The sequence below is a fragment of the Netta rufina genome, assembly GCF_964035555.1.
Source record: "Netta rufina genome assembly, chromosome: 10".
Classification (NCBI taxonomy): Eukaryota; Metazoa; Chordata; class Aves; order Anseriformes; family Anatidae; genus Netta; species Netta rufina.
This window is the reverse complement of record NC_140133.1, coordinates 9,213,593-9,237,155: the sequence shown is the minus strand read 5'-3', so window position 1 is coordinate 9,237,155 and position 23,563 is coordinate 9,213,593. Positions and strand designations below refer to the sequence as shown.

Sequence of the window (23,563 nt, the reverse complement as noted above, 5' to 3'; positions counted from 1 at the left end):
TTATTCCAGGCTTGATTTAAATTTCTGAAGGTTGCTACCTCTGAAAGACTCAGACACAAACACGTAACAAATGGCACAAGTATTCAGTGCTGATGTGCAATGCTGCATAGCTCTGGCACTGCCCAAGAAGCAGAGAGTTCACCCAACTTAAAAGCTGGCCCGAGAGGTTCTGGAGTTTCTGCTCTCTAAACAGAACACAGTGAGATAATCCAAGTAATTTGCAGTAGAGTAGCAAGGTTACAAGACAGTTAAATGTTCTCTAGTATCAACTACTGAAGTCACAACAGCTGCACAAAGAAATGGTTATTTCAGATCCTTGTGCAGGCTTAGAGGAGCACGGTGATATATTTATGATCTTGGCGTGAGAGAGTCAAAATAACTTGGTTCAGACTTGTAATCCACTTAGTGCTGACCTTCATGCCCCCTTTCCAGTTTTCTAACATTTACCTACTAGAAAGTTAAGCTACCCAAAGGGATTGAGAAAGGCTTGTCTAGAAGCAAGATGACATCATATCCAAGGATTATAATCTGAAGTCATAGAAGTCTGAAGTTTTACAACTTCCTTCAAAAATAATCAGTAAGAAAAATCAATGTTGCACTGTAAGGAAGGCGCCAGGATGGCCAGTCACAGGTTCCAAGCAGCAACTCTACTTTTGAGGCAGAGTTACTGAACCTATGTTAAGAATTTAAATCAACAATCTTTCAGTAATTTTGGGAAGATGCATTATGTAAGTAGGTTAATTAATTTGTTCTTATGATCAGACATGAGAAGAGGATTCTTCCTTGATATGAGTCATTCTTGCAGAAACTCCCGGCTTCCTCACTTACTCATAAGCCAAGGGCCAGCAGTGCTGACTAAGTAAACATATAGCTCAGAATTGCAGGGACAGGTAATCTCCCATTACAAGTACTCATTAAAAGTTCCAGACACGAAAGTCCTTTTTTTTTTTTCTTTTTTTTTTTTTTTTTCTTTCAGATCTGAAACAAAATCAGCAAACTTGGAGCTAAGAGTAAGGTGAAAACAACTGCTTTGAATTGCCAAGTAGCATTTCCAGACACCTGTAGACTGCCTACTCATCTCTGCGACACATATCTATACAATTAAGCAAGAATAATCAACAGGCATGTTTATCAAAAGCTGTTCTTTTCTAGGGCCATGGAACAAGTTTGTTCCACACGGCCTGAAAACCAAAAGTGATTCTATGGTCATGGTAAGAGCAAAAAATATTCCTACCAAGTTAAGAGCTACTTAATATGTCGATAACCTATCAGATTTAAAACTTTGTAGCAGCCATCAAAATATAGTAAGAATTACCATAATACTGTTTTTAAGACGGTATCATGCTAAATGCAAATGCTTGGCCCTCTTCAATTTCTTTCACAGATTTTAAATGCAAATCTATGAAGATCACTTTTTAAAAACATTAGTGGAAACCACTGCCACTCCAAACATTTCCCAAGAAAGATTCCGATGTCCTCTGAAGCCCAGAACAATTTAATGGGCTTGGTGGGTGGCTGGGCATTGGAACCAAACAAAAGGATGATTTGGGGAAAAACTGAAAGGTGCATGAACATGCTAGCTTTGGATGCTACAAATGTATGTCAAGCTTGATGTAGATGTTAATAGCACCTTAACTGACAAGTCCTCAGTTTATACCATGCAGTGTTAAGCATAACCTGCTTATATAAAACTGCCACCCCTGAAAAAACTAAGTTTCCTCTACCAGTACCTGCACACTAAATAACATTAAGTATACATAGCTAAATATAATGACTGATGGAGTATGGAAATCCCAAGGGAAGTAGGAAAAAAAAAAAAAAAAAAGCACATACATTATACTAAAAAGATAAATTTATTTTACAATATTCTGTTCCTGATATAAAAACCAGCATTAGCAACGTGCATTTTTGCAAGAGTTTCTTACACTATCCACTTAGCCACCTGGCTAGAAGGTGTCTGTAGAGAGTCTTTATCCAGAACAGATTGATGGCAAGACCAGGCTTAAAAACATACTCATTCTTTTCTCCTTTTTCTTGCACACAAGCAAAGAATTATTTTGATCAAAGTTTCACAACACCTCATCTAAATTCCTTACATCGAGGAACACTACAGCCAAGGGTCTTCATTTTTTATTCTGGTACAAACACCAAGCTTGCCTTCGTTTCTGTCAAGTTTCACCATTCGTAGGACTCCCTGCAAACAACAGTGTCTGAAACCTCATATCCAAAAATAAACAAGAACATGGAGAGATTAGATTATATAGCAGTAATCAGTGACTTCTGCTACTACGGAGGGAGGGTTTAGTATCCATAAAAGGAGCCAAGGTCCCAAGAACTGTACTGTGAGTTTAACCTTGAATGCACCAGGACCTTGAGCAACCCTTCAACTCCTCTGTTCCTTAGTTAGCCCTAATAAACACATACTTGCCACAGTGCTTAATTACGAAGGCTGGAGATGCAAACTAGAATATTTTGCATGGAAGAAATTTGTTGACACCAACTTTCACATCAACTTGCAACAAAGCAAAATTACTTGGGCTGAACTAACCCCACAAACCCCAGCTACATGGAAGGGCCTGTATTTTAAAATTGAGACTGTCAATCACAGCCACATCTGCAGAACTGTCGCAGGCCATGTAACTGGTGGAGGAATTGCAGAGAGAGTGGTAGCACTGGAAGCTCTGCATCAACCAGCTGTCAAAACACAGTGCAGCTCTATGGGAACACACCAAACATTCCCAGACACTGCCTGTAAGTTTACAAACACTCCACAGTAACATCTAAGCATCTACCAGGAAAGAGATGCTCAGACACTACACTGAGGGCCAACAGCATAAGTAATGCAAAATACGACTAAGATCAGCTAACAGAGATAAAGAACATACTCAAAAACATAGCTCTGTAAGAACTCAAGATTGTTTCCTTGGTGCTATCTGGTAGCTGAAATAAACGTTGTGGACCACACGGTGTGCAGACAGAAGTCAGCAACAACCAACCCACGAAGAAAGTGGAGAGATGTAGATGCTTAGCAAATGACTCAAACGTGTTTGGAAGCCAAAAGGGTAAAACAGCTTAGAAAACTGCATGACAACTGTGTCTAGAAGGGGGGCAGGAGAAGAAAAAAAAAAGCAACAGGTGGGAGGAAAAGATGCAGAGGAACTTAACAATTATCACTTTTGTTGCTAGCTTTCTCCCGTATTTCCAAACAACAGGTCTTAATCATCCAGGGGACAGACTTTGAAGGCCTGAATTTGGGGACATGGACAACGCATCTAAGATCCATCACCAACAAACGAGCAGACTGCACACAGTGAGTTCTGGATTACACTAACCAGAGATTTTAGCCTGCTTGCATTTTTCAACTGACAAGCCCTTATGCATATCTTAGAAGAATTGTTTTCCTCTCATCACACCTCAGTTAGCAACTATCACTTCAGGATTTAAATACTACATTTTGCAAAGCTTAGAGACATAAATATTCCTGCTCAAGGAAGCCAGGGGAGTAGACAGGAACATGCAGTTTGTTAAGAAACCATACTAAAGAACAAAGCACCATGACTGATACGATGTTTAAAATTTTTACCTGATAACTCCTAGTTCCACAACATAGGCCATTAAGCAGTGTGGAAAAAAAAAAAACAAAAAACATTGTGCTACAATTTGGCAATCATGCACTCCACGATTTAAGGGAATAAATAACTCATGTGTTAAGTGTTTCGACCTTAAGATATTGCCAACATCATTTCTCATGCTCCTCAGTGGTGGCGACATCCCTGTCAGGATGCATTCCAGGGACCATGATTAGCTGCTTCACTTGAGCTCCTAAAGAAGTGCACGTCTTCTTAGGAGGAGGTGGATGCCAAGACACATGCCAGAAATGGATGTGCTGGATGAAACAGCCCTGAAAAGGATCCCAGCTCTGCAGCAGTTTAAGCAAAGCTGAATTGTATCGCCTTTAAGCTCACAGACAGGAGAGAAGGGATGTTCCTGCTGAACTAAGGGGAAGGATGGAAAGGAGTGGTCCTGAGCTGCAGACAGGGAGAGCCCCGAAGAACTGGAGCTGTTATGCCCCTGGTATGCCCCTTCTGGCACCAGACAGGCTCACTTTATTGTGCTGTGACACATTCATAGAAGGTACCAAACCGTAACACCCTAGCACGCTGCTGCCCCAGGCAGCTACCATCGTCACCAAGCCCAATTAGGCAGGCTGCCTGCAGCCTTCAAGCCCTACATAAATCCCAGCATCTACAGGAGCAGCAGATACTTTGCCTTTGTTTTCTTCTTCATCTTTATTCAAAGGAATGAGTGGAGAAGTTTATCTTTTGCCTTCATTGCTCATCTCCCTGGCTGCATAAGTCTATTCATGGGAGTCTTCCCTGTGCAGCCTTGCTGTCCAAGCTCTGCTAAGCTCCAAAACCTGCAACTGTGGCTTCTAGAAGCATTTCTAAGCAGGGGAAAATAACATAAGTTTTAGAAAAGATTAATAGAAACAATGAAATATCTATACCTATATAAATCTCAAATCACTTTTGCTAAGGCCTGAATATTTCTATAAGGACTTGACACCTCTGGAGCTTGAAGTTAATGAAAGTCACTTCAGTTGATCCTGCTTTTTTGCTGGACACATTTTACTTGCAGCCCATAAGGACTAGATTTTTAAAATAACTGCTTAAGTTCAAAGGTTCACAGCACTCCCGTCTAGAAATGTGCCATTTGCTAAGGCAAGTTTAGATTTTTAGAGCCTGTAGTGTTGATGTCTTACAATGCTGGATGAAAACATTTTTGTGTGAAAAAATATTTAAAATAGAACCAAGTAATATTGAGGCTTTTTTGGAGGATATGAGGAACATCACAGTGCTACAATCATTCTTTACGTTTGTAGTCTGTTGCTGATGCAAAAAATCTGCAAGGACAAGCTAACGTCGGCAGCAGCTCCTACTGCTGATCTTTTCCCTCCATAAATGCTCCATTTCAAGGTATGTTTGTTTTTTGGTTTTTGTTTTTGGTAAGGGTGACAGGGGGCTTTTGTTAGGAAAAAATTATATAACAGCAAACCATACATTACGGGATTTTTTAATCTCCCACTTGGTGCTGATTATTGTTTGAGCTATGGTATTTCATTAGATGGATCACTGGCTCATTTCCAAATGATAGTTCCTCTTTTGCCAGGAAGCTGAAGAAAGATTGTGCCTTCTGAGAAAATACCGGGCAACTTTTCTGGAAGCTGACTGACGCTTCACTGTGTCTATTCCACATGTATTATTTGAATATAACATAAATATTTCAGTGTGGCACCAGATAAAAATCTGAATACAAAGTTTAACCTCTACAAGCACATAGTTCTATCAGAACACTCCTCTTCCTTTGAAAATACATTTTTGAATGATGAGACAGTAAAAATATACTGTAATGCAGAAGTAGTTAACAGGTAGTTCCCATGTTCTGTGCTCTTATATATACAACTATGAATTAAGTTATGACCTCTGTCACCAAAATGATTCATTCAAAACAGCAATAATAGCCTCTGACATGCATTACAGGCATGACTGCTAGCAAACCCCATTGAAGTTGCTTAACTTCTCTGATTGCTAGACTTGTTTTCAGTTACTTAGAACCATGTCTAAAACTAATCACCACATGAAAGTTCCACAGACTGGTTTTCTGCCTCAAAGGGACAGGGTGTTTTTAGAGTTTCACCCAAAACAACTCAGCTCTTTCTTAGGACAGGGCTAGACATCAGACGTCACCTGGGATGTCCTTTGAAGACACAGGTATAATTAAAAACAAAAGAGGAGATTAGCATCTGAAATAAATGAGAAATTTAGTTTTCCTGTAGCAGTTTTCCTCCTTTAAAACGAGGATGATTCCATGTCTCGACGACATGCCAACTGACTTGAGTTTTTGCAAAGAATGTAAAAAACAAACAAACAAGAAAATTACTATCTTCAGAGCACAGTTTAAGCAAATACAAATAAAAAAATAATCCCAGAAAATTAAAGGATGAGAACAAAACCCACCCAGCTACCTGCACTAAGGCAGGAGGTACCATACAACCTGCACCATGAACATATCCAGAAGGTGGTCCAGATGCAGTTCACATATTAACCTTCATTTGGGCATTTGCCAACATTTCATAAACTCATTTTTCTAGCAAGTGATGGGAGTCGTAACCAATATACATACACTGGCTGGAGTTGGCCTCATTTTGACCCAGTGGGTCCTGCCAACAAACCATGAAATAAAAGGACCTGTTCTACCAAAGGGCAGGAGGACAGAATTTTTTTCACATTGTATTCCTTGTTCCCAGTGACCTTGTTAGGCAATTATCTTCCTTTATATGCGGAAATCTGGAAGCTTGCCACTTCAAATAGCTGCATAATAGATGAAATAGTTTGTCTGCCAAGAGCACTCACCCATCATACCTGTCTTTCACACTTGGCAAGGATTTCCTTCTTTCTTCTAAAACTCTTGGATATAGGCTGCATTTAACTGTGCTCAAGCAAGACAGAAACAGTCACATCATCAGCTTTGGATTTTTCCTTGAATACATGAGGTAACAGATGAGTAATGTGCTAACCCAACAAGCCACCAGATTTGTCTCTCTCAGCACAACAATCTTTACTTCCTGCCTGTTCCTAGTACAGCCTAACTGCAAAAATTTAACTTAGCCTATGTGATTCAAATAATAAAGAACAAAATTAAAATTCCGCAGACTCAGTGTTTACCTCTTTTTTTTTTCTTTAGTAGTATCTTCTCAGACATATGAGTTTTCTTTTAGATAGCCTACAACTTTTGAGACACAGACTTTGGTAAATCTAAGTCACGCTGACAGAGCCCATTCAGGAAGCAGACGCAGCGCGTGCACCTGCCAGGAAATAATAGCTGACAACTGAGCAAAACCGAGAAGAATCCATCTAAATGAGCCTTGTAGCTTGAAAACTTTTCCTGCTTTTCCAGATAAACTGGGCACAGCCAAAGGAGACGAGCTTTCCACACTGTAAATGGAGCAACAATCAATATGAACTGCTTGTTCCTCATTCTCTCGAGCACTCGCACTTTAGTCAGGAGCAATTATTTGAAATAGTGCATGTGGCTCTTGACAAAGCCACAAGCAAGTGCTATAGCTTTATTGCACCAAGTTTCCTGAACTTGGACAACTACAATAGAAACGATGGAAAACAAGTGGGAGGGCAGACAAAAGAGGAGCCCTTATGTTTTATAAGGGATGTCACCAGGAATCCTTCTCTTGGTCACAAAGAGCAGGCCCAGAGGAAGAGTTCAAAATGATGAAACCTTCACCTTCATAGAGAAGAGTTAGGAGTTTGCCATAGATACAACTTTGCAAAATGAAGTAAAGCGAGCACTCCTTTAACAGCGATCTTTCTGTTCTGTAGGAAGTTATATTAGCCCCTGAGAACAGTCTGGAGCTTGAATGCTTCCACAAGCACCGGGGAAGAAAAAAAAAATACTAAAAAAAACTACAGTTCAAAGCCTGTCATTAAGTTTCAGCCAAACTCTGGAGCCATAACAAATGCTTTGTAATCTGAAAAAGATTAGAAGGCTGCCATGTTAGGGTGTTCCTGTGAGTGAGAGATAAACGAGAACATGTTAAAGGTCCAAAGTATACCAGCTGAATAAAACCTAATTTGTTATATAGTCCACGATGACACCCTGCCCGATGAGCTTTATTGGAAAAAGCACATTGAGTCCAGCCAACATTTCCCCGAACAGGAAAACCCCTGCCCTGCATATCAACAGCAAGAGAAGCCAAAGAGCGTAACAAAGATCCTTTCAAGCACAGGAAAATCTAACTAAGAAGGACAAAACAGCCACTGTGAAAGAACCAAAACTTCCATACCCCAAAATGTTTTGAAAGGTGGGGTTTTATAGAAACACATTACTTTATTTGTATACCCTTACACCTGACACTAATGTCATACCAGTTCTTTTAAAATATTTCACTAAACAAAACTATCAGGAGCTGCCACAAATTCAAGGCAGGGAACTGCACACACTTGCAGACTTGTTTGATCACAATGCAGTTGCTCCATATTTCACACCAAGTATCCAGAGCTCTGTTGATTATCCAAAGCATTTTCCTTTTTTTTTTTTTTTTCTGAAAAGGAAAAAGCCTCAATCTATAAGCTACTTCTGCGTATCAGCTCACTGTGCTGTTGCCTGCGTTGATAGCTGATGAAAATATACCCACTGAAAAAGTTATTGCATAACTTCAGCAATTAAAAGAAAAAAAAATAATTTTCTTCTTTGAAGAGATTCATACAAGCAAACTAATTACTGTGACAGATCCTGGAAACATCAGATTGCAAACTGCAGGGGACCTTACAGTAACACACAACAGATTCAATTCAGAAGAAAGGAGAAAAAAAGAAGTGGGAAAGCACCCAAACATCCTCATCCCTGCAGGCTGCCTTGAGAGACTTTGTTCTGGGCAAAATGCACCTTTTTGATCACATCACATTTTTCCTCCAGAGTTTTATCAACCACTGCTTAATAAATTAGATACTAAGGTCATACACATTTTCTGAGACCATTAAATAGTGTTTTCTCCAAAATTTGGACACCTGTAAAACCAGCAGTTCCCTATAGCAAATTAAGGGTAAAGATAACAATGACTGATCTCAAATATTCATTAAATTGCAGTATACCGCATCCTGCTAGCATGTCTGCTGGAATTGGTTATTTGTTTTAATAATGAACTCTTGGTGGAAAAGTAAAGTTTCCTAGGAACTCACATGAATTGCCATGAGTCTGTGGAAGGAAAAAAATGTCAGAGAAAATCAAAGTAACCCAGAAAAGCTTTGGACTGTTTGCTAGTTACATACTATTTAATCACAGAAATTACGCTACTATGTGTCACAGAAACCACAGGGCAAAGAAAAGAGCAAGGTGAATGACAGAAAAACAAAGCTTTTTGGAGTTTCTTGATTTACAGGTTTCACTGCAAACCTTCTCTGTAAAAAATGTCATTTAGAGACAAAAATACTGAACAGCAGCTGGAGCTTCGGCAAAGCACAGGACAAAAAAAATGGATCCTAGGAATACAAAATGAAAAATGAAAGGACAGTTTGAAAGAATTCTGTGAAATATGACCTATTAAAATTGATGTCACCAGAAGGTCATGTGAAAATCAGTTTGGAAAAAGTACAAAATTTGACGTCTCTAATTTCTCTCATGCTTAAAGCAGTATCAAAATTGTGTTTTGAACTCATCAACTTCAATAACAATGTAATTCTGTTTGTTTCTTCTTCTTTCTCAACACTGTCCCCCAACAGGTGCAACGCTGCTGGTTCAAACACTTGCAACAGGAGAAAATGCTTGCCTTCCCTGACGCTCAAATCAAACAGGCTGTTTGGCTAAAGCCTGGAAACCTCCATCGCTGAACCACAAGCTTACAGCATGAAGTAAGGCATAAATAAACCTTTATGTTCAATGCCAGTGAGAGCACTGTTATGCCAGCTAAATTATGACCATACTGGGATCTTAGTTTTCACATCTGGTGCAACATAAAAACTGGTTTAACTGCTTTCAATCTGTTTTTCCTCAAATATTGTTCAAAGACTGGTGAACCCAAGTAATTCAAGTCACTATCTAACTCCTTCCTGATATGCTGGGCTGTACGGCACTCGAGTATGCGTAGGCAAACTGCAGTCCAACAGCATTAGATAAACTTGGTCGTTTTTGCGATAGAAAAAGCCTCCAGGCAGAGCAAAGTGCAGAGGTTTCTGGCTTTTGCATGGGCCATGAAATAAAACAGCATTTTGCTTTCCCTGATGGGCCACTTCTAGCACTGTTGGCACCAGATGTAACTAAAAGGATGCAGTTCATCTCTTACTGGTGCAGCCACAAGCCCCGTACGCTGCTGCAACATCTCCCAAGCACCATGGCAGCCTCATCACTGCTGCCCCTTTGGTCCCCTCTGCTGACCTGTAAAGAACACAGCATTTGGATTTGCATACTTGGAACACACACAACCAAACGTCTTAAAAACTGTTTCAAAGTCAAAGCTCATGCATTTTTTTTAATTTTTATTTATATTTTATTATTTTTATTTTTTATGACGTAGGAGTACCTGAAAACACAGAGCCTGCCCACAGTGCATGTGTTGTGCTCCAGAAGGTCAGGTCAGAACTTTGACATCTTTAATACATCAGTGAAAGATGTGTTGAAAGATTAAATGAACCAAAAAAGCTTCTCCAGCTTTTTTTCCAAGATGGCAAAGCCCTCTTTCTCGGTTGCACCTCTCATTCCCTCCCCATCTTATTAACCCACCTGTATTGGCATACAGGATGTGAATTTTTGCTGTAAAGTCTAACTTAAAGGAAAAAAAAATCTTAGAAACTTTATAATACACCATAAAGCCCTAAAGAATGTACAAGAAAACCCACAATGTCTCGAGACTATTTGCTTTTCCCCCAGGATGCTGGCAGAAACATTGACTTCATCTTTGTTCCAGCCTTGATGCAATATTGTATGTCAGCAATTACCCGGAGATTTCTCCAGTTTCCAACAGAGAGGGGCTCAGAACCGGGGATTGCTCTGCAGCACACACAGCCGAGCTCAGCACTGCCAGTCCTGCAACACTGGATGAGAGGAATTAAGCCAGGCAGATGGCTCAGCACTTGCCCTGTGAGAGATGGGGCTGGCCACAGATGACATCCTACGGTGAGGTCTTCCAAAGATGTTCCTGCATTCAGGCTACTGCAATAGGTAAGACAAGCGACTGATGGAAGAAAAAACAATGCATCACCCACATTTTTCTGAGCAAGCAACCAGCAAGCAACTTACTCCAACAGCACAGCATGTTAGGGGGTCATGAAGAAGCAGAACAGGCTTTTTCTCTGCTATCCAGCACAGAAGTAGTTTTTCTGTAATACATCTTGAGAATCCCACATCCAGCCCCAGTCACTGCCCCCAGTTGTTTCGTGCACTGAGCACATGCATTAGATGAAGCTGTGCTATCATATTTGTTAACAGGCTTTAAACAACTTCAAACGTATAGAGACCGATGTACTGCAAAGTATATGCTTTTGCTTTTTGTAGCTTTGCAAAATTTCCTAACAAATTACTCTGGGAGATTCAATGGTTAAGCAATCCTTAAGTGACATTAAGCAGACTTTCCAAAGTAAGTGTCTGATCAGGAGACCCTAAGTACACGCTTTGTCGTTTACTTACTGCAGTCTAGAACTCCAAACAAGGGCTGAAGGACCAGAGAAGTAATACCCAAGCACAGAGACACAAACAGGCATGTTCTGAAGTTTCCTGTAACTTTTACTTATTAGGTAATAGGGTTCCCTTGGTAACTAATGTAAAACTAAATGGAGCAGCATGAGCACACGTTCTTCCATTTCAGTCTGTCTGGGACACCTTGCCTATGGCAAACATTCTCAATTACATGAGCCTGACAGCCTTTTTTATGTTTTTGAGATATAACTCTAGATATGGCTGTCTTTCCTTTGAAGTATTTGAATGCTTGTACTACTGCCTCATGACAGTGTCTGAAAAGCGTTAAGCATGCAGCCCAGCTTGGGGAGCTGTTAATTTAAAACAGAGCTCTACAACCCTCACGGTTTGCTTTAAGCAAACAAACAAAATATCTCTCTGTTGAGACTCCCTCAAAAAATTTTCTAGTATGAGGATCAACTTTCACACTGGAAAGCAGCACCAGAAGTAGGAAGGAAATCAAATTTACAAGGAAAAAAAGATCTAAACCATAATACAACCAGATCTCTCTCTCTCTCTTAACCTGGACTAGAAATTTCTTTACCGAAAGGGTTGTTAGGCATTGGAACAGGCTGCCCAGGGAAGTGGTGGAGTCACTATCCCTGGAAGTCTTTAAAAGACGTTTAGATGTAGAGCTTAGGGATATGGTTTAGTGGGGACTGTTAGCGTTAGGTCAGAGGTTGGACTCGATGATCTTGAGGTCTCTTCCAACCTAGAAATTCTGTGATTCTGTGAAATAATGGACATATCTTTCCCTAGTCCCTAAAATAAGATTTGTTTGTCAATTGGACATAGGTGTCAAGACAGTAACAACAACAACAAAAAAAGCAATAAACAAATCACCCTCTAAACTTCAAGTATGCCATCGCTGCATGTGCACACATGCATGCATCAAAACCTTTCAGAAGAATTTAGTGTACACCATCTTTTTTTCAGCAAATGGCAATCCAGTAATTGACAGCTAAATAAATTGAAGGGATTGAAAATAAGTGATTTTTGTTTCTAGTGACTGACGTACATTACAGTCACCACAGACATTTTCACAGTCTTCTAAAAAAAAAAAAAAAAAAAAAAAAGGGGGGGGGAAAAAACAATTTTCTATTTGACTGTGTCCCTTTGACAAAACTGAATACATGCTATGTCATGGCTTTCAGAGTATTTTCAGCATAAAAAAAAGATTTCCATTTTAAGCCATTATAACCAAAGAGTACTGCTGATAAGTAAAATCAGTTTTGCTATCAACCAGATGAAACTCAACTCATTGCTGCTCTGGCAATTAATTTCTCATTTATTTCACGTGACCGGAAGGGGTAAGAATCTGAAATCATTTTACAGGTTTCATCTCTCAGTCAGGCTGAACTTTGCTCTAACAGCAGCAGCAGAAGAATTTGTATCCACTTAAGTGGATAATCACCCTAAGTGTTTATAATGACTCTGTTTGCAGAAGCTTTTGTATTTAACTGCATCAGTGTAAAAACTGACTTTAAGTGGAGTGTCACATAAGCTTAGACAAGGCTTAGCTGTGATAAACTGACTCCATTTGGATTTGGCAAAGCTGTTGAAATGAATTGATAACAATGTTATCCAATTTAACTAGATTTATTTTGGCCTAGGTACATTAAATAACTATATAAGGCCACATTTCTTCAGGGAGAAGATGGGGATTGATTGTTATAATAAAAGGCATCTTCTGCTTTTGATGCAGCATTAAGTATTTACCCAAAATGTAAAGCACTGGGAAGTAGTGGAAAAGCCCCATCACTGCTTTAATGGCTTGGGAAAAAAAAAAAAAAAGAAATTTAGTTCTTCTTAAAATCCGTCAAATTATTCCTCATCACCCAACAACAATTCTCAACCTGATGGTTTCAGCACTGATATACATATTCTTACATTTTAAAAAGCAGATTTGACCTAATCTCTACCACTTTTAGAAATGCAGTAATTTTCAGATGAGAGTATTTATTAATATTTCCATAAATATATACTTCATTTATATTTCATTTATAATTTTATACTCACTAAATGCACTACTCTGTACTTCAGTTACGCAGCACTTGGAATCTAGTATGTTATTTCAATAGCTTGAAACTTGGCTGTAAATAAGATATATGCCAACTGTACAAGAAACGTGAAAATACTTTTCTGTCACAATTTTGCCCCTCAAGGAAATAGAGTTCAGTGGTTTTATATATAATCAATTTGTAAGAATCGGTACTGTAGACTTCTTGTCAAGATTCGCTTTTGAAGAAAAAAGGCCATTCCTGGCTGCTGGCTGGGAGTATTTTGAAAATCCACACAGGAACCTTTGACAAAAAACCCACAAAGCTCCTTTCTTCACAAACCATTTCAAATGTACCAAGCACTCCAGTGACAAAGGCAATGTAATGCAGGCCATGAAATGCCTCAGAGCATCTGGTCAGAAGAAAAACCATATAAAGTCAGCACTGCTGAGGCTGTTATATTGTCGTCAGCTCTTGAAACACTAAAAACACTTACTGTAATGTGATTTAGATTTCTCTTCTGGCTTGAGTTCAGAGAAAAATGGCAATCAGTGCTACTACATATTGCATTCCACATCAAACTACAGATCTCAGAAGCTGAACACTGCTGCAAAAAGTTAGCAGCTCTCTGTTTCAAAGTTTTGAAATTAGGTTTAAATAAGGCAAAGCTCTAATGACGGAAAGATTGGGCTCACTGTTATTAAGCAGTAAGAGAAGAAGGAAACAAGGAACAGAACAACACACACACAGGAGACTGAAACTAAAAGCGGATTTTGGTTACAAGAGCTCCTTTGATTTGTCCTTCTCCCCAGCTAGGAGGTGCAATAACAAAGGAAAGAACAGACATAAGGAGAGAGCAGTCGGCCATAAAGAGCTGGCCTGCTTTGGCTTTGCTTCCCATTCCTTAAATACATATCTATATAAACTTCCAAGCAAATAAACATTTCTCTTTGCCTCAACTGCCACCCACTGGAAAAGGAAAGTAACATTAATCCCAAATTGCAATACCCCAAAATAGGTCAGAAAACCAGTCTGACAGATACCAGTATGGACTACATTAAACTCCTGGGGTTGCCTTTAAAGTCCTAGCAGCACTGCTAGAAATTAGAGAACTTGCAAATTAAACTGAAACAGAAAACAACAGCAAGACTTCCTCTCCCTGCCCCAGCAGGCAGGCACTTGGGCTGTATTACAAAGGTTTTGGGAAGGAGATGGAGTTTTAAAGGCTGATGTGAGGGGGCCGGCAGCACCTCTGGGACACATGAGGCCGAGGAGGGCAGGGTGGTACCAGGCAGGCCTGCAGCACTGGGGGCTCCTGCTGCAGCCAGCTCTGTCTGCCCCAATTTCCCCTTCAATGGATGGCTTCAGCAGGTGCACGGGGTTCTGTGCTGAGGCAAGTTGGTGGTGCAGATCCAGTAACCTGACCTTTCAACTTGTAGAGTAACCTGGAAAAGCTTGTTGAAAAGAACAGGATGGTCTCTAAGCTGCCACAGAGCGCTACCATCCAGCCTAAATGAGACTCGTCCTAACTTTTGGTGTATGTGCTTATTTTAGCTAAAGTACTTAACGAGGCTAGCAATAGCGTAATGAGATATTTGCATGCGAAAGCATGCGTGTCAGATGCGATGACAGCACCATAACTGCATGTGAAACAGACCTTAAAGTGAGACAAACCATCCTGCAGCCATGCCTTCTGGTGAACCTGCGCCGAGGCTGTGATGGCACCACCACAGCAGTCAGCAGTCATAGCCGAGACTGCTCAGCCAGCCAACCCGACTGATGCAGACGTGCCCTGACTTCCCGAAGAAGAAAGCAACCTCTGTTCAAATGAGACCCAATAAATAGGGACAATCAGATTCCCAGAGAACCTTCCATACTTTTCTCAAGTGCAATGAAGCAAGTCTTGCTAACCGAACAGCTACTCTGCAATTACAGATGTGCTGAGAGCTACAAATTGATTGCAGATTCCCTTACTGCAAGGGCCTAAGGGAACTGGAGGAATGAAAAACAAAAATGACTAAGGGCCTAATGCAAGCCCCATAGGGATTAACAGGAAGATGTATAAATCCTTTGGTCCAAATCATACCTTTCTTCAAAAAGGCCTGTAGAAAAAAAAAAAACCTAACAATATTACCCCATGAAATTTCTCTTCTGCTGTTGGGGAGAAGATGGGGTTAGCCTGTAGCTAACTTCCTATAAAACAGCAGACCTCCAGGAACCACTGCGAACACTGGTGTCTGTGCTGGGTTTGGTCTCAGCACGTTCACTGGTTGTACATGGCAGGAGGTGCTTCTTTTGCAGGGGAAGGCTGTCACGTTGCTTCGAGCTGCATCTCCCTGCTCCCTAGCTCTCCAACAGGCTTTTTCCAGGCAGGACACAAGTGCTGCCTACTGATCCCTTGGTGTTTATCTGTCCTCCCATTATCCTTGTGCTAGCTTTGAAGTAACTAGGCAATCGGGGATGCTGGAGTCTCCTTTTTGGCTGAGAGAACAGAAGAAGACACATCCAAGTGCCAGCGGCTCACTGTATACAGATCAAGGCACAACTGAATTAACATTAACTCTAAAAGTACCTGGAAGAGTTTAGGTCCATGTTAAGAAGCTCCTGCCCCTGGGACACTGCTGCCTACATTAGCCACGATATGCTTGTCAAACAGAAATTGTAGATTATCGAGGAACATAAGCAAGTGTAATATGAGAGAGTTCTCAGAGCTTCCTGACAGACAAATCTGCTGCAGATATTTGGCAATCAGCATCCACGGGCACTGCAGCATTCCCGACTCATTAGTAAGACCACTTGAGTTCACGGAAGGCCAAAGTCATTGGCCAACGATACACGAGAAAACAGCTGTTGAGCAATTCACAGCTCAGCAAAAATGCTGCATTAATGGACCAGCACACTGGATGTGAGAACCTATTATCAGACTGCTCCTTCTGCTCACTGAGTGGTGCTATTCAAAAAGAGAAAAAAAAAAAAAGGATGGGGGGAGGAAAGATGTTTATCAGTATTGAAAGCATCTATAATAAATTTACTCCTTCACATGCAGAGCTACTTGCACGATGGAGGGTTTCAGATCCTACTGCAAGATTATTTATTTATTTAATCTATAAATGGAACAGTTAATTATCAACACCAAAAATCCTGGCAGCACCTTCTTGATACAAGACAACCATCTGTGCTCTCTTACAGGCATGTACGTTAAACAAAATTTTAAAAATAAGCAAGAATAAACCTTACTTTCACAAGAGTTTTCCAGGAATGTACTCTGACAAACAACTGTTCTTTAGCAAGAGAAATACTGAGTTCTGCACTTCAACAGGCACTAACAAAATCAGCAAGGTACAAAATACTCCTCACTCCAGTTACTTAGATGTGCCAGCAAAATGCAAAGTCATCCAGAGGCATTACAAAAGAAACAAAAAAGATTGAGATAAAATCTACAGTGTCACGTGACAAACATGACAATCGTTCAGTTATTGCACTGTGCCTGTTCATCTTAGTTTTTCTTCATAAAAGAAGTTTAAAAAAGCATGCAACGGGTTCTACTATCAACTGCTTGGACCACGTTTTCTAAATTCTTACCAAATTTTTGTACAGAGGGCTTTTTCAGAAGAATTTTCTTTTAAGAAAGAATCATAGGATTCCTCCCTTATTCAAAAAAAAAAAAAAAAAAAAAAAAAAATCAAATACAGCTTCCTGTTAGAAAAGCACAGCTCACACAAGCTACTGAAGGATGCATTAGCAATAACTTAACTACACTGCCTTTGTACTCATTGGGGAATTTCCCGGAAAAAGGCAGTCTATCGGAGCCAAGCTGAACACTGAGCTTGTCCACGAAACGTTTCAGATCACTTTTTCAAGCATCTGCCTACATCTTCAAGCATCTCAATCTTCAAAAACAAAACAAACAAAAACAACAACCTAAAGCCACCACCTTATTATCTGAAAGACAAGCCTGATATCACAACCAAGAATACTTCTTCTCTTGCCTAACCCTGACTATTAAAACACCAGATGCACTGAAGTAAATTAGTATAAAGAAGTACTGACCAAACACAGATTTCACGAATTCCTTAGGCAGAAAAACTACAGCAAAGCTTAAACTGCGCTTCCAAGAGAAACCAGAGAATCTGATAAGGAATTACTAAAATCCTTGTTTGTGTATTCAGATCTAATAAACAGGCATTGTTGGGGAAAAAAAAAAAAAAAAAAAGGAAAAAAAAGAAAAGGAGAAGATTTTCAAATGCTCAGAAGATAACTTGACACTTGAGTGCTAAAAAACATGCAATTTTCTCTCTTGGTCACCTCATCATTACAAAGCTGTCATAGAGCAAAAAGCAAGGCTAATCCAACACAGGTCTAGGCTTTCAGCTCCAAATCAGTAGCACATAATACTTGATGGCGCAGGGGTGGGGAACAAAGCTGGGGCTGAGGTTTAGATTTACTGTGTATGTTTCAAGATACCCCATACTTATAGCAGGTGGGTGGGATTAAACCAAGCCCATTAACACTTATATCATTTATGAGGCTGAAGAAGACTGAACACAACAGAAATCAGAGCCACTTATGCACAAATATACAAACCAATCTAGAGGTTTGCAGCCATTTGGGAGATGCGAAACAGGATTCTATTTCAGACAGTTCAGGCAATTCCTCTGAGCCCAGTGAAGCTGGAAGGACTTCAGCCCACACTGTACTTCTCAGAAAAGAGTGACACGCATCCTAAGTGGTTTGGGAAGAGTTGTTTTAGTAGGGTCTCTTTTCCACAGATACACACAATGCCTGGTGCAATGCTGACCTGTCACCTGTGCTCCCAGAGGCTATCCCAACTCCTCTCTCACTATCAAAGGGTAAAAGTGACGCTGCTTGGTTACTTTTCAACCACCCAAGACCAGATATTGCTCACAGCTCTAAGAAAACACATTAGGAATAGCAGGACAGGAATATATGTTGCATATCTGTTCTGTTCTCACAAGTGGTAGCACCTTGGAATTCAAAATAGTCCTTTTCTGGGGCATACAGAGAGGTGCTGCTTTTTATTTTTTAGATAAATCTAATGTACGGCTCATCAAAAGGCAGGAGATGGTAAGCACACATCCTCCTCCCTTAGAAGTCTGGCAAGCATCATGCAAGGCTTAAACACCTAATGTGCATCAGCTTTATGAAGTTATCTGAAACAGTCACTCCAAGAATTTATAGATCACGAGTATTATCAGATGAATACCAACTGCACTTGAGTATCATTAAATAAACTTTTCCTGATAGAGCATTACACTCAATGGCAAAGAAATTACCAGCAAAAACATTAACTGCAGTAAGAGGATACCATAAGGTGTATTCTGCAGTTTTACGCACTTTTTTAGCTGCAAAAATATCTTTAAAGATTTTATGGCCTGCCTCTTTGCTTCAGAGCTGTGGATATACATCTGCCCTGCTTCACTTCTACCTTCAAGACAGAAACAGTCAAATCCATTATCAGTCAGTAAACAGCAGCAGCTAATTTAATAGGTTCAAAGCATAACTTACTGCATGGAAGGCAGGGCACCTTTCTGTCACTGAAAGGTAGACATAGCGCTTTAAACGAAGCATTATCATAATACGTTATCATAAAAAAAAAAAAGGAAAACAATCAGTAACATGCAGCTACACACATTGTATTTCCATTCTCCTTGTCAGGGATACTTCCAGTAGCACAGTCTGGTCTAGATGGACCAGAAATACATTTTGCACCACTCTTGTGAAGGACAGATTTGTGATGTCCCTGTGCCAGATCTCTCATTTCTTAACCCTTACTGGTGACTGGTAACAGCAGCAGAACACCAGCACAGTTTCTAGTCATGAAGGCAGTGCGTATAATCTAGATGGCCCTGTAGAGCTAGAGACAGCACACTGCTTCCTACAGAGCACTTCTGCAAGATTGCTCAAAGAATACCATAAAAAGTTAATAGAGTAACTCAATTCTGTCTGGAGTGGTAATGCCTCTGTAATAAAGCACAAAAACTCTTACAGTTAAAAATAACTGCTTTTTAAATGAGAACATAACACAAGCCATTTCAGCATTACTTTACCAAGGCTGTAAAGAGCTCTCCCAGGCTCATCTCTGTTAATTGTATCTTTGCAAAGCACAGCCAAGCGGATGTAGAGTGCTTAATTTTCCTGTGCTGCCCAGAGACCTGTGAATGGGCACAGGACAGATAGTTTTCCCCCTCCCCTGTTCCTGCTCACCCCTCTGGCTCCGTGTAGAGCTCTACAAAGTAAAATTCCGTACTCAGATCGTTCAGGTAAAGGAAGATTCAGAGAAAGCTGAGAGGTTTTCTCACAGAGTATGGAAAACATTTAAAACAACTGCTGGAACACAAATGAATTTGGTGTTTATTAGATGCCTCTTGGCCAGAACCTGACAACCAGAATGGACATGCTGCATTTGACACAAGGACAACTCCAGAATAAAAATCCCATTACTTTTCTCAGAAGTGGATGATTAACGGAGGGATTTGGTTCCTGATGAAGTCAGCTAACCCCCAGACTCCACTGGTAAGTCACTTGTCATCTTTCACATCCAGCTCTGACTCATCTGCAATAAACATTTCAAACTCTGCCCTATCCCTTTCTTCCTCCATTCTTTTTATGGTAGGTTAAATATGTACTTCATGTATCTAATGAAGGGGATGGCAGACTATAGATACTTCATGCATTTTGATTGCAGCATGCACAGACACATCTGAGTTAGCTTCAAGGAACTTAAATACCTATGTCAATGAACCCCATACAGGCACATACCTCAGCGCTGGCTAACACCTGGAAAGCATTTACATGGCACAGTCCACACTGCAGCTCGTGCCCCTGCAGCTTCACTGCAGATGCTACTGATTTTCGGTGGACTCAAGGTCAGCGCTGCACTCCCAGCTCTGGTGCAGCTGCAGATCGAGGGGTGCTGCAGGGGCTCCTCTTTCCAGGAGCAGCAGCCAGAGCTGAGTACCAGCTACAGACGGGCAACACAGCCATGGGGCAGAGGAGCAAGCACAGAGAGGGTGGCGTGGAAGGCCTTCAGATGGAAACCAGGATGGATGGTTAACTTTAGCGATTAGGTCCTAAAGTACTCAGTTTGAGATTACCTTTAATGACTGCAGCTTTTAGACAAAATAGACTCGGAGGCCTGAAAGCTTGTATGCTTTCCTGAGGAAAGCTGTTATTTCAATAAAAGATGTCATCTTTCCAGGTTCTCTTGATGTTCCCTTAATCTATAAAGCATCACGCCAAGTTTTCCTTGAAAGATTCTTCTAAAAGTTTCTCTTTAACAAAAGTAGCTACAAAACTTAAGTTTCCCACAGTTCAGAAATAGATTTAAAAGAATTCCTTCTTTACACAATACCTTTTCAACTAGCTATGCGGTCAATTTTTTTGATTTATTATATAATGCTATTTCGCTATTTCATTCAATAAGAAAATTGTAACTCCTCTCTCATTAGAATTATCTATACAGGAGGGTCACAACTTATGAAATACAAGATGGAAAAGAGTTTGAGAACAGTTCAGAACAATATGAGCATCTTCCTGATCAAATATCTCACACAGATTCAAGGAACAGAATTACCTTACGCTGTACTCAGCAACTGCACATACATCACAGCTACATAAGTGAGAAGAGTTTCCTACGCTTCTGTACCAGCCACTGAGTGGCAGCAATTCCTACATACTTAAATCCATATTCCTAGATGTAAGATGAAAATTTCAAAGTACTGATAACTTGTACTGTTTAGAATTCCATATAAGCATACACATAATGCCGAGTGAAATACCTGCTTATGTTTTTTACTTTTTAAATTGTTGGTTTCAAATATTATGCATATTACTCTGATAATCATACGCCTTTAGAGGTCTGCTATAGTCACTTTTACAAAGAGATAACTGAAAAGATCAGAAAAAAAATCATAAAACTATAAAGATCAAAACCAAAAATGACAATATTTAAACATTTCTTAAACTAAAGCATATAGCTGTATTTTTAAAACAGATTTTTATCTCGAAACCCAGGATAAAAAGAAAAAACAACAACAAACCCACAACGTAAATTTATGCGTCGCAGTCTCTTGTTTGCTTTTTTCTGCAGAACTCCCTCGGCAGCATCCTGGGGTAACTGAAAATCTATCTGAAGATTAAATACCCACTTCAATTTCTAATTAAATTTCTAATTTTCAGGAACTAAAATAAGTAGGAAATGCTGCATATACCTTTTTTAAGTGATGCTTATGAATTATTGCTTAATGAGTTAAGAAGCACTTTGCAGTCTTTTGGTCAGAAACCCATACTGGTTATATTTCTTCCTATTTGATCAATACAATGCTGCATGGCGTTACCTTACGGACGGAAAACTGGGTCAGGTTATTTCCTGGCTTGTTATACAGTTAATGAGACTAATGACCATATGAGGCCAATGCGCAAAGAAGATCTGACAAAAGCTGGGCACAGGCGAGCACACAGAATTTTGACACGGGCTACTCGGTGAGATGTTTAAGGGCTGTAACTAGGACTTTAAAGCAATATTTAACTCTGGGAAGAGCACTGGCACAGCTCTCCCCACATTTGCCTTCTCTGTGGGTCCAGCTCTGTCCCCCGAGGCCTCGAGCTGCCGAGGGGACGGCTCCTGGGCACAGCACCCCCGGCCACCCCGCGCTACCTGGGCAGATAACGCGGAGGTGAAGCGGTCACAGCAGCCCCCGAGCAAACAGGTGTCAGACGAAACCTGCCGGTGTCACAACCCCGTTGGTTTAGCGGCTGATCCCCTCACGCAAACGGGGAATTCCCTAGTGATGAACCGAAAGGGGGTTTTTAAGAGATGCACGCCTGGCACACCCGCCCAAGGAGCGTTCCTGCTCCCTCACTGTCACAAATCAGCTGGAAACTGCCCGCTTCCAGCACCGTGCCTCTCGGCTGCACAGAAACTGAGCATCCACGGGGCCGGACGAGGGAGGGGAAGAAGGAAAAAAAAAAAAGAAAAAAAGAAAAAAAAAGAAAAAACAACCCCAAAGTTGCTGTTATCACAGCCGGCGCTCGTGCCAAGAGCAAACTCCGTGCCTGTGCCGGGGACACAGCCGCGGGGAGCTCGGGACCTCCTCCCCGGGTCCGCCCTGCCCCGCTCCGGCCGGTGCCCGGCGAGGCGGCAGCGGGGGCGGCCCCGTCCCGGGCTGCCGGTCCCGGAGCACCGCGGGGGTGCGGGCGGCCGAGGGGAGCGGCGCGGCCCCGAGCCCAACATGGAGGCGCCGCTCCGGAGGCAGCAGCAGCACCCACCCGCGGCCGGACACGGCTCCGTCCCGCCCGCCCCACTACAGCCGCCCCAGCACGGCAGCACCGAGCCGGGCCGAGCCAAGCCGAGCCGGGCCAAGCGTCTTTCTCCCCACCGTGCGCCCCACGGAAGCCGGAGCCCGCGTCGCTTCCTCATTCACCCCGGGCCGGGCGGGGCAGGAGCCGCCGAGCAGCGGGAGCGCCCCCCGTACACACACACACACCCCCCCGAGGGGGCAAGTACCGGCACTCACCCGCCTGCCCGGAGCCGAGTACCGGGAGCCGTCCCGGGGAGCGAGCTGAGCGAGAGACAGAGACGGGCGGGCAGCGACCGCCGGCTCCCCGCCGCCACGGCCCGGGCTCGGCGCTCCCCGCCCCGCGCTCCGCCCACGGGCCGCGCACTCACCTGCGGCCGCCCGCCCCACCCCGGAGGTGCTGAGAAAGGCGACCGTGGTGCTGCCTGGCCCTGTCTCCGTCCCCAGTCCCGTCCTCGGTCCCGGTCCCCTCCGTCCCGTCGCACTGGGGACGCCCCAGCCCTCGCGGTGTCCCTCAGCACAGCGCCCCTTGGCCAAAGGCACTGGTGTCGTGCTCGTGCTGCGGGCGCAGGGTCGGGGCTGAGGCGAGGAGGTGATTTTATTTTGTTTATTTTGGGCCCAGACGTGGAGCTACGGCTGGGGCTGAGGAGCTGGAGCTCGGCCGCAGAGCGCTTGCTGTGTGCCTCTGCCCTGTGGGGAGCGGCGTTCAAGCTTCCCCACTGCCTCGCCGCACCACTTCCTCTTCCAGGCTCTTATTTAAAATAAATTTTGGTGGTTTCATAAGCCGGGGATGTTGTTTTAATGATAGGGCTGAAGCTGGGTAGGCTCTAGGTCTGTGAGCGCTGGTGTTGCCTCAGCGCTTTTACCACAGGGTGCTGGAGGCCGCAGGCCACTGGTGTCCCAGCCCAGCTGTCCTCAGACTCACACTCTGAGGGATGGAGCTCCTGAGTGTTGAAGTGAGGTGGTTTGGGGTTGGGTTACAGCACAGGAACATGACAAACATAA

The 23,563-nt window shown here is 42.0% G+C and overlaps 1 protein-coding gene across 1 annotated transcript in view; it reads right to left on the bottom strand.

Annotated features, from left to right (window-relative positions):
* PRKCD (protein kinase C delta) overlaps positions 1-22,887 on the bottom strand; it is a 65,250-nt gene extending 42,363 nt beyond the window's left edge. Inside the window, exon 1 of the mRNA XM_084292865.1 lies at positions 22,778-22,887. The gene's annotated coding sequence lies outside the window, so the exon portion shown is untranslated. The remainder of the gene's footprint in view (positions 1-22,777) is intronic.
* Between the last annotated feature and the right edge of the window lie 676 nt (positions 22,888-23,563).